Raw genomic sequence first — 18,878 nt, 5'->3', positions numbered from 1 at the left:
GTCGATGCACGGCGAACGACGAGACTTTCTCGGACGAACAAGTTGACGTGCTCGATAAGGATTCCATTGTTCGCGCGCTTGCTGGCGTTCGCACTCAGCGAAAGAGTTCGGCATTCGTTTCCATTCCGTGCATTGCACGCGCGAGGGTTCGAGTTTCCGAATTCCGCCTTCTACGAACTTCTGGAAATTGCAGACTGGCAGCCACGGCGGTGAGCCACTGCGACCGGCCGTACACCGCACACACCGAGCGTCTCTTTTTGAAGGTGGTGCGCAGATGTTGTCTGTCGGGGTAAAATGCACGCTATCGCTCTGAAAGGCGGCGCTGCTAGGTATTGCGTGAGGCCACATACCATGAAAACTGGGACAGGGGCTATGGCTTATAAGAGGCAGAGGGTTAACTGCACTGTGCCCATTTGGCTACCCTATAAGTGGGGAAGGTAGTCGGTGACACAGGGAGAGGAGGCGTGACTTCAGGCAGACACAGTGCATATATAGTGATCCTAAAGACGGCCGCTCGAGGTTAGTTGAATAAAGGTGGGCAACGCTAGGGGAAAGGAGCGCATTCTGGCAATGGAAGAGTCCTCTTACATGCGCGGCCAGCCAATTAACGCACCCACGCACGCACACACAAACCCTCGCGCAGGCTGGCAGGTTGGCTTCTCCGCATCAACACTATAATAGGGGAGAAGCCACCTTTACAAACAGCTTTTTTAAAAAAGAATTTTTGCAGTGAAGCTGTTGATAAGATTACCAGCGCTCAATAACATTATATGCGTGTTGTCACGGTTTGCTGAAAAGAAACAAGATGACTCACAAAGTTTCTACTTTGGGAAAATTAGGGTAATATTTGGGGTGATATGCTGACAAATTTTGAAGTCTTTGTGTGAATTAGATGCTTATTTAAACCCTCGTTTCTGGCCCGTTTATAAGCGTTATTTGAAACGCGTAAAGAGTTACGCCACTTGCTTCGGAGGCCAAAAAAAGGCGGCATATCCCGCGTCTTGTGGGAATCAATGTTATGCGAAGCAGTGTGCGGGGAGCCTACCAAGTTAACGAAACGACCATGAGAGCACCAAGACGTAGGCGGCTGTTTAATGACTCACATGACACGCATGTCATGGTATTCATGTCATGAGTCCTCAGGAGTCCCTTTAGATATGCCTAACATACCTTAAGGCGAAAATCTTAGTCATGCTCATGACTATGACTTTACCATCAACCTAGCTTTAGCCTTTTCCTTCACTTAGTACCGCATCCGAACCCATTCATTGGTTTTTGAGTGTTAATCTTTTTTCGCTGAGTAATTATCATTTTTGCTCAGTCATGCTCATGACAAGAGTGTATGACGAACATACATGATGGGTCATGACATGAATGTCATGACATGCGTGACATGTAGGTCATGAAACAGCCGCCTAAAATGACAATGACCCAGCGAAAAAAGATTAACCCTCAAAAACCACTGAAATGGGTTCGGACGTGGGCACTAAGTGAAGGAAACACTAAAGGATGATGGTAGAAATCATAGTCATGAGCATGACTGAGCAAAAATGATAATTACTCAGCGAAAAAAGATTAACACTCAAAAACCAATGAATGGGTTCGGATGCGGTACTAAGGCTAAAGCTAGGTTGATGGTAAAGTCATAGTCATGAGCATGACTAAGGTTTTCGCCTTAAGGTATGTTAGGCATAGCTAAAGGGACTCCTGAGGACTCATGACATGAATATCATGACATGCGTGTCATGTGAGTCATTAAACAGCCGCCTACGTCTTGGTGCTCTCATGGTCGTTTGGTTAACTTGGTAGGCTCCCCGCACACTGCTTCGCATAACATTGATTCCCACAAGACGCGGGATATGCCGGCTTTTTTTGTCCTCCGAAGCAAGTGGCGTAACTCTTTACGCGTTTCAAATAACGCTTATAAACGGGCCAGAAACGAGGGTTTAAATGAGCATCTAATTCACACAAAGACTTTAAAGTTTGTCAGCATATCACCCCTAATATTACCCGTAATTTCCTCAAAATACAAATTTTTTGAGTCATCTTGTTTCTTTTCAGCAAACCGTGACAACACGCATATAATGTTATTGAGCGCTGGTAATCTTATCAACAGCTTCACTGTAAAATTCTTCTTAAAAAAAGCTGTGCAACATACGGCGCGCGGAACGATGTTATCACGAGATGAACCCGGTACGTCCATTACACACACAGCACCCGCAGCAACTGCCGGAGGAGGTCAACCCAGCGCGCCTCTACCTACACTCCTCCCCAGCGACGCTTCGCCTCTTTTCTCCTTCCCCGTTTCGCTCAACTCCACCTAGAATTTCCTGTAGGTGGCGCTGCTTTGGTTAAGCTGGTTAATTTGATATACGATCTGTGTACGCACTGTGAGTGCATTTACTCTCCTACCCATCTTCGAGTGCTATCCGCTGGCGCAAAAAGCGCCATTTGCGATGCTGCGCTCGAGTGTCGCGTTTCAATCGCTGAGTGCTGTATATCTAAGCGCCAAACGTGATCTACAACGTAAACATTTCGTTGTCATCATACCATCGCTGTCATTAAACCGCCTTCATTTTGTTATCAGCGTTCCTTCGTTGTTATGTCATCGTCCCGTCATTTTTTATTCTCTCATTATCCCGTCATTGTCACTTCGCTGTCAACTTCATTCCATTGTGATCGTACCGTCGTGATCATGCAGCCGTAACTATGCTGGGTTTGTGCCATAGGAAATCCTAATCATCATCACCAACACGCGGCGATAATCTCATAGAGCTTGCTGGTGTTGGGATGTTTCAGCTAAGTCGGGCCAAACATTAACAAAATCCACATGTGAGTTAGGGCTGTCCTCTTGAGCAACTCAAAGTATTTTTTTACAATGAGCTTAGGTAATATTTTAACTATAAATAATTAACCAACTTACAATGTATTGATTTAAACACAAAATGTTTAATATAGAAGTTGTAGAGTCCCCTTGAGAAATATCTAAATAATTTTTTTCTTGTTATGATTGGCGTGGTTTTAATTTGTTCCTGGCTATAAAGAAAGCGCGCGAGCTTTGAAAAAGTACCATGTGAGTGAGTGAGTGAGTGAGTGAGTGAGTGAGTGAGTGAGTGAGTGAGTGAGTGAGTGAGTGAGTGAGTGAGTGAGTGAGTGAGTGAAATAACTTTATTGATTGGACGTCCGGTGAAGACGCGAACTCGTCGCGCACCCGGCTAGTCCCACACTGGGACCGGCAGGTCTATAGCCCAACGGCCCGGTCGCAGGCACGTCGGACAGCCAGGATTTGCTTGTCTAAAGCGGGGATACGCAAAACCGAGTCCCACTCCTCCTTGCTGAACTTGGGGTATCTCGACCCGCACTCCCAGAGCATGTGTGCTAGAGTGGAGGTCTGCCCGCAGGACGGGCAGGCGTCGCCGAGGTATACGTCGGGGTAAACTTCGTGTAGAACGGCCAGACACATATATGTGCCGGTCTGTAAAAGTAAAAAAAAAAAAAAAAACGGCTTGCGCCCTATTCAACTTGGGGTGAGGCGGTAGAAAGACCCTTCTAGACATGTAGAACAAATTTGTAACCTCGTTGCGAGTAGCGGGAGCATCCCTGAAGCCGTAGGGGGGAGGGGAGTCGGCGCTCCTTACAGAGGAAGCGCGGTCGGTGAGGTAGCGCAGCCTCATGAGCAGACTCATTAGGTTCGGGGGAGCACCCCCGACCAACCCTACGTGAGCGGGAAACCAGTGAATCGAAGGATGCGTGAGAGCATCCGGACTCGAGACGCTAAGAAGACGAGCAGCTTGCTCGGCGGTGCGACCCTTCTGAAAAGCCCTAACTGCGGCTTTGGAACCGCAATAGATCTCGGACCCACGACCGTCTAGCAGGGTGAGGGCGATGGCGGCTTGCTCGGCGACTTCAAGATCTGAAGTGCGAATCGAAGCGCTATTGGAAATCTTGCCGCTGGAGTCGACCACGACGACGGCAAAGGTCTTCCCATCGCTGTACTCCGCGGCGTCTACGAAGCTTGCTCTAATATCTTGTTGCTTGGTCTGTGTGAGGATCGCTACTGCTATGGCCTTGCGTCTGCCCTCGTTGTGGACGGGACGGACGTTTCGAGGCACGGGCTTCGAACTTGTGTCGAATGCACCTAGGGATCGGGGTATTGACCCTCGAGGATCCCGCAGGAGGGTAACACAACTCTTCGAGGATGCGTTTGCCTGCCGCTGTGGTGGTCAGGCGAGCGAGTTACGCGCGTTCTTGGGCTTGGGCAATTTCCTCGGTGGTGTTGTGTACCCCCAGCTTGAGGAGGTCCTCGGTATGGGTCCTGATGGGTAGCCCACGAGCCCTTTTGACTACTCTGCGGATGAGAGCGTTCAGCTTGTCTCGCTCCGCTCTGAGCCAGGTGTGCATAGAAATCGTGTACGTGAAGTGACATAGTACGAAGGCGTTCATCAGGCTGAGGAGATTGGCTTCCTTCATGCCTCGGTGTCTGTTTGCGATTCTGCGAACGAGGCGGAAAGCGTTGTCGGTCTTTGCGATGATCTTGCGGAGAACCGCTCCATTCCCGCCATTAAATTCGAACAAACATGCCCAGAACCCGAATGACGTCGACCCTAGATATCAGCCCCCCCCCCCCTCCCCCCTCGTCACAAGTGCGAAGACTGATGCTGCTTTTGGAGACTGGCTTCCCATGTTTGGGTCTGCCTCCCTTCTCTTTTCCGTAAAGCAGAAGCTTCAACTTGGCGGGGGAGCACTGAAGTCCGGTGGGGCGGAGATACTCCTCGATCACGTCGATCGCCTCTTGCATGGCTTCTTCGACTCTGCCCTCGCTGCCGCCGGCGCACCAGATGGTGATGTCGTCGGCATAGATGGTGTGTTTGACGTCCTCGACGCGTGCCAACCTCTCGGAAAGACCAACCATACAGACGCTAAACAGTGTGGGGGAGATTACGGCACCCTGAGGAGTGCCCCGTCCTCCGAGGGGCACATCTTCGGACCGGAAGTCTCCGATGCGAAGCTTGGCCTTTCTGTCCGTTAGAAAAGAGCTGACATAGCTGTGGAGTCTGGAACCGAGAACCAGGTCCGAAATAGTCTTGACATTGAAGGTGTGAAGCACGTTGTCGAAAGCCTTCTCGAGGTCCAGACCGAGCAGTGCCTTGACGTCTCTGGAACGGCCGTCCACGATCTGATTCTTGATTAGTTTCATGGCATACTGCGTCGAGAATCCGTGCGTCGAGAACCACGTGAGTACGTGCTTACGCGCAGCGACGTTACCTCAAACATGCCACGAACGAATGATATGCTGCATGCAGACCGAAGGCATGCACGAACAGGCCTTGAGCAATGGAGATGGATCGAATACAATGCTCTTGACTGACACTTTTGCAGAGTTATCTTGTCGGTTCAAGCTATGACATCTGTGATAAATAACGTATGAGAATTCTCGAAGTTCTGTTAGTGCTTCTGTTGTTACCCACCGTCGTTGCTTAGTTTCTATGGTACAGTGTTGTGCGGAACAAGTTCCTTTTGGGATGAACAGAGGAACGCCACCGTTCCGTTAAGGGTCGGTGGAACTGTAACGGTAACTCGTTATGTTTGCGAAGGAACGGCAGAGGGAACGGCGTTACTTCTGTAAACGTTCCACGGCATTGAACAGACGCACGCACGTACGCAGCACATATAATGCAGGGCGGTTGGGCGACCACCTTAAGGCGTGAAGAACTACCGCTTGCCTGTCACGTGAATATGGTGCATTTTTGTGAGTTCTCTGTTATATATTTTTATGACAAGGCTGCAAAAATGTTACGTGACGCTCCCTCCTATAGTTTCTTTCCTCCGTGGCGGCATACCGGCCTGCCGCGAGGAACGATGGCGTCAGGATCGCAGCCGGACACCAACATCGAGATGCAACTCTTGCTGAGTTCAAACAAGGAACTTTACTAGTAAAGTTGCGAATATGTATTCCGGACATTTTCCCCCTCATACTGCAATATTGAATCAGCATTCATTAAACGCCTATGCATTTTTTTTCTTTGGGTGCGGTTTCTTGTGCAAGAAATTTAATTATATTAGTGCATGTAAGTAACCTTCTATTTGCGCATCTGAACCGCAGTATCCTGACTGCGCATTTGAAGACCGAAGTGGGAAGTGCCATATGTGTTGCACTTGTCATAGACGAGCACCAAAGCTGCAGTTAGACAAATAGGTGGAGTATGTCCATGCAGTGCTACCTGATAAAATTCGTCTAAGAGTGCTTGTTTGGAATCTTTTTATCTCCAGATAATCTACTGCCGGCGATGTTTAAATTCGTATAATATACATAGTTCAATGTGACTTTTAAATTGTTCATTTTTTCTATTTAGGATTATTCGACCCTATATTTTAATTTAAAAAAATCAAATGTAACGTTAATGTAACGACGCGTTCGAATGTTCGAAGTGTAACTGGAACGCATTCCTTTCTCATTAAAGGAACTTGTAACGGGAACTTGTTTCAAGATTGTGAAGGAATCAGGAACGAGCTTTCGTTCCTGTTTTGGAAGAACGTGTAGAACACTGCTATGGTGTTGGGCTGATAAGCACGAGGTCGCGGGATCGAATCCCGGCTACGGCGGCCGCATTTCGATGGGTGCGAACACACCCGTGTACTTAGATTTAGGTGCACGTTATAGAGAACCCCAGGTGGACCAAATTATCGCGGAGTCTTCCCCCCCCTACGGCGTGCTCATAATCAGATCGTGGTTTTGCCACGTAAAACCGCATGATTTAATTAATTATTTATTTATTTTTGCTTGCTGTGGACAGGCAGGTTGAAGGGCGACGATGTCTTGGCGGTGGATGGCAATATATCGGAGATTACTGGTGCGGCCATCGCCTATCATTTTTCCCTTGCGGCCTATCTATCTCTGCGATACAGCGCCGATCCTTTGTTGACAGTGTGTTTGAGCGTCCTAATGTGGCTGCGCGCTAGCGCGCAGTGACGTGGCACTTTTTTTGAAATCTCGCACGCTTTCCTTGCAGCTCGGAAAAATTAGAACCACAGCAGCTGTGCATCACGGGAAATAATCATTTGGCTATTTCTCAATAGGCTCTACTACTGCTACGTTGAAGATTTTGCGTTTACACCAATCCTTTAAGAGTTGGTTGATTAATTATTGTTGATAACCTACCTAAGCTCATAGTAAAAAATGTCACAGTTTCGCCCTAAGGGCGAAGCAATGAATGCGATAGCAACACAGCAATGCCATACGAAGTAAGGTGAGCGGCTTTGGTAAGCAATATGAATTGTAGTAAACTTGACCTGATTAAGTAAGCAGGTGTGCTGCGGCGTAAGTAGACCGACATGAAGAGAGACTCGATGACCACGAGAAGACGCGTGTGAAACGGTGGTGTTGATGAGAAGCGCTTCCCGTGGGCAGCGCGTGCGAAGGGACACACCTGTAGCGCTGCACTGCCGATCCGGGCAGCATTACATGTGTAGCGTGCGTTGGAAAATGTGGCCCGACTATTACTAACTGAATGAACAAGCGTGGTGTGAGCGCGCACAAACAAGCATGAATAGATCACACTGAATGACTGCAGACAACAACTGTCAAAACGCTGGCAGCAAGCCAATGCGCTGCAGCGGGCGAAGGTACGTGCGGTCTATCGCTTCAACAGAAACTGAGCGGCGAATGCACAGCGCATAAAGGTCAGAGCCATGTGGAGATAAGAGACGGTGCGGGCGAGCGACGAGCGCGGTTGTTGGCAGAGTAAAGTGCCCCCCCCCCCCCCTGCTCCCTCCGGCGCTCGCTTCCCGCTTCCTTGCTTGAGCGTGGGAGATTGAGTGCGTTCGCTCTCCGTGATAGCGCGCGTCCCCGCATGCTTCCGCTCGGGCATACGGCGCGCGGCGAAGATTTTATCTATACGGAACCTCACGGCGACGGCGACGGCAGAAATCCGGTTGAAGTGTCCATATAATTGCTATAGCAATAAAAAAATACTTTGAGTTGCTCAGGAGGACAGCGAACAATACTAAGTTGGTTGCATTCTCGTAACTCACAGGTGAATTTTTTTAAAATTTGGTCCGGCTTAGCTGAAACACCCTGTACGTGCGTTCGTGGTCCAGTGGCTAGAGCATCGGGCTGCTGTGGAGGCGGGTTTCGAATCCCTCCGCCGGACGAGCTTCCATTCTATTTTTTAAGAGTGAGATTGAATCTACTCGCCGAGAACCGATCGGTAACCGATCGACCAACCCAGGCGAAACCATGCGATCGAAGGCAGAGAAAGCTTCGCTTTAAAATAGTAAAATAGTCGCATTTAAAGCACCCTGGGCGTGTTGAAATCATTCGTATCAACAAAAACACCAAAAGTCGGGTCGCAAGAATCCCAATTAAGTAGAAAGCTTTATTGAAGATAGGCCATGGGAAGGAGAAACCCTGATCTTACGATTTCTTGTCCTTCAAGAAAGATATTGCCTTTGCGCTACTATATATAGTCCGCAGGAACATATTTTATTAATTTTCTTTACAGCGAAGGTGTTTATGGCTAGGGTTCCGGGCATTTTTCGTGTCCGTCAACAAATCTGCGTATGCAAAATCGCTTCATTCTAGCAATAGCTTATACGTCTCATCACTTGGATATGCATTTTCAGCAGATTAGTTATCATTAAGCACCATTTTCAAGATCAGTAGACTCTCTGGTAGGTAAGGGTTTTTCTCAAAGATTTGCCGCTGTGCGACCCGCGTCGGCCATGTGTACGCTCGCACCGCCCTCTCGTTGTCTTCGTTCCAAGCGCTTGCGTGTCCAGTTTCCTTCCGCTCTCCCGGGATAGCGGTCCCGTCGCGCGTGCCTAGTTTCCTCCTTTAATCTAAATTCTGTGTCACCTCTTTGTCGCGTGCTAAACTGCTTCGCTGGTAATCCACCTTCACAGCAGTGGGATGACGCGGGATTTTTTTTTTCAATGTTGGAGATAAGTATCGATTTGTGAGTTTGACTCTTACAGGGGCCGTGAAACACTTTTCTAACTAATCATAGAATGGTCTCGCTATTAAACGGCGTCGTCTCACGAATCTCATGCCACAAGCAATTTTTTCGAATCAGACAAGTATGAGTGGAGTTATCGCACAAATACGCGACTTTCGCTTTTCGTCTCCGCTAGCGCGCTGGAAGCTACACAGGGGAGAAGCCGAGTGGTTAATGTCCCTCCCAAAAGTTCAGTGTCCCAGCGGCGAAATAAAGGGGCTTTGCGGCGAAAGGGCTCGTCGCGGCACCCAGTGGCGGCCACGGTACACTACCCTACGCAGCAATCTCCGAGGACACACGCAGTACGGCAGTTCAAAGATCAAAAGATTCTCCTTTCTTTTCCGTGTATATATATATATATATATATATATATATATATATATATATATATATATATATATATTTACCTTAATTCACTCAACGTTAGCAGTAACGTGTTACTGAGAACGCTCTCGCGATCACGTAATCAGCCACTCGCTGTTGGTGGGTCCAGCTGCTTGCGATGACGCTGCATGACGACATTGCGGAAGCGAGAGCACGCGATTTTTTTGCTCGGTTTGACATGAGCCTGTAAATTCCCCGCTACATGCAGTGCAGTAATATTTGGTCCACATGCTCACAGCAGCCTCTTCGACAGATCGGCAACGTTTTCTTACTATGTTCAAAAAATGTTTCACAGCCCTTTAAATTTAATGTGTGAGCTCATAAGAACAACGTTTTGCCGCCTGTAAAATCTCTGTACCCAACGCAAAATTTATTGCACTGAGCAGAGCGTGCCCCTGCTGCTTGGTGGTACTCATTAGAGAGACAGCGAAAAGGATTTCCTGTCGTGGTACGGTACGCGCTTGGCATTAAGGTATTTCAGAATTTGCGCACACTAAGTCAAACCTCCGGGCGTACAAAGAACGCGAAGAGAGTACAAAAGAACGCACAAGACGTACAAAGGTGTTTGGATGCGCAAACTGGCTTAGGGACGCTAGTTCTAAAACTACCTATAGCGCAAGTGCACTACGGTTCACGCCACGTCTGAGAATAATAGCGTTATCCCCGCACCGGTTACAGGTACATGGACGGAAGACACCGTTCTGCTATATCGTTTACATATTAACTAATCCAGGAACGTAATTTTGCGTTCGGGCCGCAACTGCTGGTGCATGCCCTCCCTTGTACTTCCTTGCACAATGCCAAATTGATCAAATGCTTTACATGTGTGCCTTCATACCATTTTTCATCGTCTGATATATATGCGAAATACCCAATGGCATTTTCACTTCTGCTTCTGTCACTGTCACTTCTGGTTCTAAAAGCGGTCAAAACAGGTGTCACAGCGGTGACGCCGCTGAAACTTATGTTTCTGTGTCACAACGCGCCAAGACTTTTTTTTCTTCTTTCTTTTGTTTTCAAGGAGCAGCAAACCCTTAGTTCCTTTATCTACTTACTTGCACAAGTACCTTTCCGGGCGAAGGTCGAGAGAGTTCTTCTTTGGTATGTCCAACTAAATGTAAGCACAATATCGTTTTTTTTTTTTTTTTGCATTTCGCCTCTATGGAAATTCGGCCGCTGCGGCCGGGAATCGATCCCGCGGCTATAGTGTGAGGTGCCTCCGAGACTCCCACGTCCACTTCGCCAGTCGCCCGACAGATGGCAACACCTGTCTGGCATTCTCCCCTGCTTTCCCGCCTTTAGCTTGGAGAGCAGAGCTGAGTGAGTGTCTGCCCTGCCGCCATGGAGGACTGTTGTGTTGAGTCGCGCTGGCGCGCGTTAGCCCTTGTATTGTTCGGTATGCCTTGCCAACATTAATAAAGACGTCGACCTGCGTCGACGTTACTGCCTCATGCCCAGCCTCAAGCATCTCGCCCCAGCCTCGCCCTCACATTTGGCGCAGTCGACAGGACACGCCCTGGACACGCGAGCCCCTAACGGTTGTTGGTGGATCAAGTGTGCATCCCGAAGGCACAGTCTGCCTGAAGATTACAGTGGGCCCCATAACAGCTCTAGTGGAAGCCGCTGTGATCAGCAATAATGTCTTGCCAGTTATACTGGGTGAAGATTGGTTTCGTGCCAGCAATACAAGACTTGTGTTCGAGGCTCCAAATCCAGCTGAAATCCACCATCTGGCCTCTGGTACAGTCATCCATGCACACCAGAAGCTGTATCCACATGCCTCATGCGCAGTAATTCTTCGGCAGTCTTTCCTAGCTCAATGTACTGAAGTGCCATGTTCAGGCGGTCTCCAAGAAGCACCTCTCCCAGGAATGGAGCCCATTTGGAAGCCTTTGTGCAAAAGCCTGCCAGAACAAGCCACTGTTGCTCAAGAAGGTACAGTAGCCATAACCATTCATCCTGACCTTCCTCCCGCTTTTGTCGCAAAGGACCTATCAGAGATACAACAAGCAGCTCTGGCTACGGCCCTTTCGGATCATCATCGCACATTTGTACAACCTTTGGTCCATGCTGATGATATTATGCAAGACGCCGCTGGAGCATCATATTTTGCATGTCTGGACCTGAAATCTGCCTACTGGCAAGTCAGCCTGTGTCCTGCAAATTATGTCAAGACAGCCTTCATCACACACAGTGGGACATACATGTGGACACGTATGCCCTTTGGACTCAAAAATGCTCCTTCAACATTTCAACGTGCCATGCAGCTTGTCCTGCAAGACCGTCAACCTCCTATAAGGTTGGACATCAGAGTCTACTTGGACGACATCCTCGTGTTTGCGTCCACGTTTGAAGACTTCTCGCCTGGCGTTACTTAGCTCAGAAACTGCATGTGCTTTGCCGCTGAACGCTCAGCGCCCAGTCAGACAGCGCAGACTGCCCACCCATCTTCAGGACTATGAAGTGGACTTTTGAAAGTGCTGTGCTTGTGTCTGTTGCAATTTCTTTAGAGTTTGTCTTTGCCTTTAGAGTTTGTCATCGCAATTTTAACTTTAATCCATGTAAAACATTTATTGCCTTGCCTCATGTGTTGCTATTTTGCCTGTCATATGCCTCTGTTTTCCTGCCTCGCCTATTCATGCCTAGTATTGCCATACATTGCCTGTTGACCATGTCTAGCCTTTTCTCCCCTTTGCCCAGCCTTACTTCACAATTGTAATCAAAGAGGACTTTGATCATAAAAGTGGGGCCGGATGTGAGGTGCCTCCGAGACTCCCACGTCCACTTCGCCAGTCGCCCGACAGATGGCAACACCTGTCTGGCATTCTCCCCTGCTTTCCCGCCTTTAGCTTGGAGAGCAGAGCTGAGTGAGTGCCTGCCCTGCTGCCATGGAGGACTGTTGTGTTGAGTCGCGCTGGCGCGCGTTAGCCCTTGTATTGTTCGGTATGCCTTGCCAACATTAATAAAGACGTCGACCTGCGTCGACGTTACTGCCTCATGCCCAGCCTCAAGCATCTCGCCCCAGCCTCGCCCTCACAATAGTACTCAGCTATGACCAGACACCGGCGCTGTCCATATTAGCGAGACACATATGCTTGGGCTTCTCTGGGCATGTAAGCTTCTGCGTCTTCCATTGTCCAAAGAGCGAGTTTTCATATGAACGAGGTGTAAATTGGACAAGCATAGGAAAATCTTCCACGCATACAGCGAACAAAAAGTTGAGACACACGCACCAAACAAAAAAAAAAAAAAAAAGAGAAGCACTCACTGCGTGCGAGTGTAATTTTTCTTTCTTTTATGTCTTGACTTCTTGTGCCCTTTACGGGGAAGATCATGTATCCCGAACCGGCCGAAGCCACTTTTGGAAAAGTTTAGTGGCCGTGAAAATTGCCCATAGTTCGAGTGTTCCATATTAGGCGACTTAACAATAACGAGGCTTGCCCGTATTACATTGAATACTGTTGATAATACCATACAGGCACACTGTATCAGGGTGACTCGATCGGCGCTGAAAATACGCTGAAACCACGCTGTAAATGCGCTCCATGTATAGTTGACGCTTCTGACGGGCATGGCGTTCCCGAGAGGAAATTCCTGGGAGCCGGTATGTGTAAGAAAAGCCGGGAGCGCAGCGTTGATGAAAGGAAACGAGAAATGATGACGATTACCGTTTTGTACGAAAACTCGATGACTTTGTTAAAAAAGGAGCGTGCGTGGTATGCTAAAAACGACTCGTTGTGTTTCGCCTCTTATGCAAGCAGCGTCATACCACGGTGAATTGAACCCACTCCTACCCTGTCCCCCCTACTTTTCCTATGTCCCACGCCCATACATGGGCCAACCGGTCGATTAATCTCGTGCAGTTTACAGTAGGCTAAGCAATGAGCGTTGATGAAGGCCACGAGCGCGCTGCGCTAATTCGTGCTGCGCAGCGCGTGTCATTTGCGCGTTTGCATACGGAATGGCCGGGGCCTAGCATGTCGCGGATCGTTAACTAGAACGCAGCAGGACGTGCGAGCGTTAACGAGCGTGTTGGCGCAGCAGCGTCAGGCGTCGGTGCCTACAGATATATAAACAGCGATGAAAATAGGTACTTGGCAAAATTTTACTATCACGAAGAGTTTCGCTTTTAGTGTTTTTACGAGCGAGAAGGAAAATAACACTCTATATATTTCATGACGCAATAATCGTTCAATGCTTTTACTGGCTATAGTCTCGTTTGTAAAAACAGGGATAACGCACGTAGGGCGGGGACGAATATTAAAGGGCGCACTTGCTAGGTGGCATGCGAGATTAATATTTGGTCTTCGTTTTTCGTTGAAGAGTGCGCTGCTTCTGAGGTTGTCGTCTCGAAGCGCGATATACTATGAGTTGTTCCGTTTTCGGGCACAACCCGTTTTTACCCAATTTTTACACCCCGAACATGTTTCAGGAGAATCGGGTTAAACCCGATTTCTCCCCGAATTACATACCAACTTTCTTTTCACACACACACACACACACACACACACACACACACACACACACACACACACACACACACACACACACACACACACACACACACACACACACACACACACACACACACACACACACACACACTATATATATATATATATATATATATATATATTAACGCTGCACGTAGTTTGCGGTGCACACGCGCAACTAGCCTGCCTCGGGACAACGAAGTTAGATCCGTTAGATCCTGTTGGCTTCATTTCACAAGCTGCGTGCAGCAGTGTGGGACGCCACACGGCTCTCAACCAACCGCCCAACGAGCGCGCCTAACTATGAGCTAGTAACTCGCCGTGACATTCTACGGAGGCCGGCGGAAGAAAAGCGACAATAAGGCCGTTTCACACGGTGCGATTTTCGTCGCACCGGAAGTGCGATTTCCGTCGCATGCGACGAAAATCGCAGTCGCAGGGCTGATCCTGCTAGGCGTTTAACTGCAGTCCTTGCTGGAAGCAAGCCCCAACGCAGCTGTCGAACTCGTTGCGTACTGGCGCCTTACTTTACCGCAACCCCAGGCTGACAAATGCTGCACTGACATTGTTGTGCCTAGCTAATGGAAGCTGTGATGACGAGAGAACTTTCTCTCAGCTGAGATACGTTCAAAGATCGCGGACAGGTCTCGGATGGAAACCGACATGTTGCGCATGCAGATGATAATGTATGTTAACAATAAGGATCTGTAAAAAATCGATGACCAGCTTTTCATGAATAAAATATGTTTTATTTCCTAGCTTTTCATGAATAAAATGTTTTATTTCCAAGAAGTTATCAATGCTCTTTACTGTCATTATTATTATTTTCCAAACAAACGCCGAACTTCGCAGTATCTGCTAGAAAACCCTAATATCCCCTCGATTACCAGCTTGAAGCAGACCCCTAGCTTTAACGTGTCAGCGTTAAGGAGCTCATAAAATATATATCTATAAAACCCGAAAACGAACAACCCTAAATACATTGTACTGCATAAAAAAAAACTGTTTAATACGCTGTTTATATGTACTGGGTTACCGCCATTGTATCTCATTGCGCACCGTTTTCTTGCCCAGTCCTTCTCATCTTTATTTTATTTTTGCCATTTCTTTCACTTAGACGTAATAGTTCAGCGGAAAGCAGCTATAGGTGAAGAGAAGTAATTAAAGGGGAAATGAGACATCCACCCAATCGTAGCAATTGCTGCAAAGGAAACCCCATACGGGTTCCTCGAAAGAAAAGCCTCGCAGTTGAAGAGAAATTCGTCCTGGTCCGGGACTCGAACCCGGGATCACCGCCTTCCCAGGGCAGCCGCTCTACCACCTGAGCTAACCAGGCGGCCAGCATATGGCAGAGCGAAGTCGAATTTGTCAACAACTCGAAGCAAACGCAAGTGTTTGACGTAATAGTTCAGCGGAAAACCGCTAGGTGAAGACGCGCGCTATTCGCCCGTCTTGCGCGGCACTACGCTTTTCTTTGCACGCTTTCGCCATACCCTCCTCCTCCGCTTACCTCCTCGCGCGCTCCCTTCACATCGCCGTCTTTCATCCCCCGCTGCGCTCCGCGTTCGCTTTCATCTTTCGCTGTGCTCGTTCGCTCGGTTACGAGGGACACCGACGTCGACGCGCGCCGTAGGAACGGGCACCTAAGAGCTGTGCTCTAAAAAATGATAAAATGTAAATAAACTATAGCCTTACGTGTTATACCTCCCATGCATGTTTCCTACGCCCGGACAACTGAGAAGCTTGTAACCCATAAACAACAGTTTTCTATTATTTGAGAAAAAGAGAGCGTGCTATACTATACAGCAGCGCACATTGTTTTCAATGAATGCAAACATGGGCCGTATTCTGAAACGTTCGACTTCGGCGACAGTTCGCCTTTCGCCTTCAGGTGCGCGTTAATTGGCTGGTGGTTGAGCAAAATTGAATGACGTCGGGCTTGACGAGCCAATCAGTTCATCCAATTTTGATGGAACAGCCAATCAGTACGCGCCTGAAGGCGAAAGGCGAACTATCGCCGAAGTGGAATGTTTCAGAATACGGCCCCATGGCGAGACTGGCTAAATTCCGGAACAAATTCGTATGTAAAGTACAGCAACCCTATATAGGTTGCCTAACCTAAAAGTGAGTCCTTTTTACTGAATTATTCTAGATTAAAGAGCAGAATAAGATATTTGCCCGTGCGCTCGTGCAGGAACTGCTTGGTGTCCCTGCTCAAGGGCCACAGCTACCCTGCAGCAGAATCATTCGGAACAGCCGTCACATCCATCCTTCTGTCTCCATCGGATCTAGTTTTTGTACCTTAGGTATTTGTAAGAAACGAATATTCGACAAGTTCAAATAGTGAATTCTCACATCAAATAGCAGGGGACTATTCGATTCGTATTAAAAAATGCTGCCCTTTTGCCCGAAAGGCGGAGCATCGATTGCGACAGCAAATTAGTGGACAAAGTAAGGATATTAGTTTTATCGGCCGTACAAACTTGGAACTATTCGTTTAGTAACTAAATTAACAAGCATGGTGTCACCCGCCGCGGTGGCTTAGTCAGCTAAGGCGTTGAGCTGCTGAGCACGAGATCGCGGGATCAAATCCCGGCCGCGGCGGCCGCATTTCGATGGAGGCGAAATGCAAAAACGCCCGTGTGTTTGCGTTGTAGTGCACGTTAAAGAACCCCAGGTGGTCAAAATTAATCCGGAGCCCTCCACTACGGCGTGCCTAATAATCAGAACTGGTTTTGGCACGTAAAACCCCAGATAGACAAGACCAAGCATGGTGTCAGTGCGCACAGGCAAACATGAACACATCGCAGTCGATGACCGCGGACACTCGCTGTCAAAACGCTGGTGTCAGGAAGCGCGGCAGCAGCAGCGAGCGAAGTGACCTTCGTGCTGTGTATCGCTTCAACACAAACTGAGCGACGAGAGCACCGCACGCACAATGGTACGAGCTGCCTGCAGATCGCCTTCAAGGTAAGGCGCGCGGGCGACCGTGAAAAGTACGAAGTTGGTGCCCGAGTAAGCGCCACCCCCCTCCCTCCCAGGCTGCCTTCCCGCCTCCCTCCTTGCGCGCGCCAGATAGAGCCGCGATGGTCGGTTCCCTAAAGTCCCTATATATAAGAAAAGTACCGCCATCCTTTGATCAACGCCGCTTCTCTCTCTCCTATATCTCCGATTGGTCGACGATAGCGCGCGCTTTCAGTTCTTTATATTTTGTTTTCCGCCTCAGAGCCATGTTGAACGTCACTTTGCGCAGTCGCTGGCGGCGGCGCACGCCCGGCCTTCAACGTGGGCTTTCTAGGCACGCCACCGTCGACTTGCTTTCGCAAGCGAAAAGTAAAGAAAAAACCAAGCATTTCAGGAGAGGAGACGGCGGAGGAAGGAGTAGATGGCGGTACTTTTTCTATATAGGGACTTTACGGTTCCCCATGCTCGCGGTCGCGATATACCCAGTTGCTACGGAAGTACAACGCCGGCCCCCTCCCCCCGTCCCATTCCCCGACGCCTTATCGCGCAACGGAAGACGGTGCGTTTCCTTTCAGCTTCCATCTCTTGTTGGCTCTCCTCGCGCGCTTTCACTCGCAGGTGCAGCATATATAGGGCTCGCGGCGACGGTATTATCGTCCTTGGACTTTATAGCGAACGTCACGGCGACGGCAGAAATGCGCTTGGAGTGTCCATATAATTTCTATCGCAATAAAATTTAAAATATTTGCACACCCCTAATTGAAAAAAAAAATTCCTGCAGAAGCCATCTCAGGAATACTATCGACGTTAATACGATTAACATTTAAGCACTGTAGCGACACCATATACTGCAACCTACGAAACGCGTTGCGTATGAGGCGTGTACTGCAGTGGGGCTTCTCCAATCCTCTGGACATGTTGCGCCATCTAGCAGCGCTGCCGCGAAGCCCGCGTGTGACGCGTGTCTTAATATACGCTCAGAAAGGATTGTCTAAATGTGCATGATGCGGGTTCGCTTCCACCTAACACCGGATAAGTTTTAAAGGATTCTTTTTTTTGTTATTTTGTTATTGAAGAGCGGCACATAACCAGTAACCAACTTTGGTCCGACAGTTGGTTTCGAAACCAGTTAGTACAGCACATACAGCCCGATGGGTTTCCATACCCATCAAACCATGGACTACCCAGTGATCCAAGTTGGAGTGACAGGAGAGAGGGATAAACAAACAGCGGAACAGGCCACCAGCCCCTGGGTCACTATAAGTAGACGGATCGCTCATAGATTCTTTGCAAGACATTTTGGTTGTTGATCGCTGAGAAACAGTTCGTAGTAGCCAAACATTTGCACTACGTGACATGGTTATGCGGCCTTGAAGTTGAAAATACCATGGAATTGAGACGTCTGGAAATCTGAAGCAGCCCGCTTAATTTAGTGGGTCATAGCTAGATCAAAAGGCTTTTGCTTCGAATTTATTTTTGTAGATGCTTTGCGGCGCCACGGCATGGGCATGTCCATACTGGATCATGTGGGTGTGCCGGTATGAGTAGCTTTGCGTTCGGAAAGGCCGGCCACGGAACAACCGCATGGCCGCCAATACTGATCATTTTAGAGACATGGACGTTGGTCGTGCCGACGGTGTATGCACCGATTAAGTACAAATGTGCAGACTTTTTTCAATTGTATGTAATTCTATAAGGCTGACACTGTTTGGTAGCGCGCTTGCACTATGTTGTCACGAGTATTGCATCCAAGCATTCCATCATGGTAGGAGTGCGGACTTTTGGACTAGTTGGTTTGATACAGTTACTGTGACTGGTGCAACATTGACAAAACAGAACGACAGGAACGGTGCGCCATTGCTCTGGTCAACACAGTTGCACCAATTAACGTTCTCGTGTTTAAGACACACAGCCTCTCAGCCAGACTATACTGTATAGTGCAATAGCATGCCAACACTAGTGCCATGTGCTATGCTGCTGCGGCTCAGCCAGATTTATCATTTATTTAAGCCCTGTACACAAGAAATTGAAGTCAAAGGCCACC

General features: G+C 48.5%; 1 non-coding gene across 1 annotated transcript; it reads right to left on the bottom strand.

Annotated features, from left to right (window-relative positions):
* Positions 1 to 15,131: 15,131 nt before the first annotated feature.
* On the bottom strand, positions 15,132 to 15,206 carry Trnap-ggg (transfer RNA proline (anticodon GGG)). The gene has a single exon. It is a non-coding gene; the product is annotated as a tRNA-Pro (tRNA).
* Between the last annotated feature and the right edge of the window lie 3,672 nt (positions 15,207 to 18,878).

The sequence above is a fragment of the Dermacentor silvarum genome, chromosome 3 (genome assembly GCF_013339745.2).
Source record: "Dermacentor silvarum isolate Dsil-2018 chromosome 3, BIME_Dsil_1.4, whole genome shotgun sequence".
NCBI classification, from domain to species: domain Eukaryota; kingdom Metazoa; phylum Arthropoda; class Arachnida; order Ixodida; family Ixodidae; genus Dermacentor; species Dermacentor silvarum.
The sequence above is the reverse complement of the archived record's forward strand: the minus strand, read 5'-3'. Positions and strand labels throughout refer to the sequence as shown.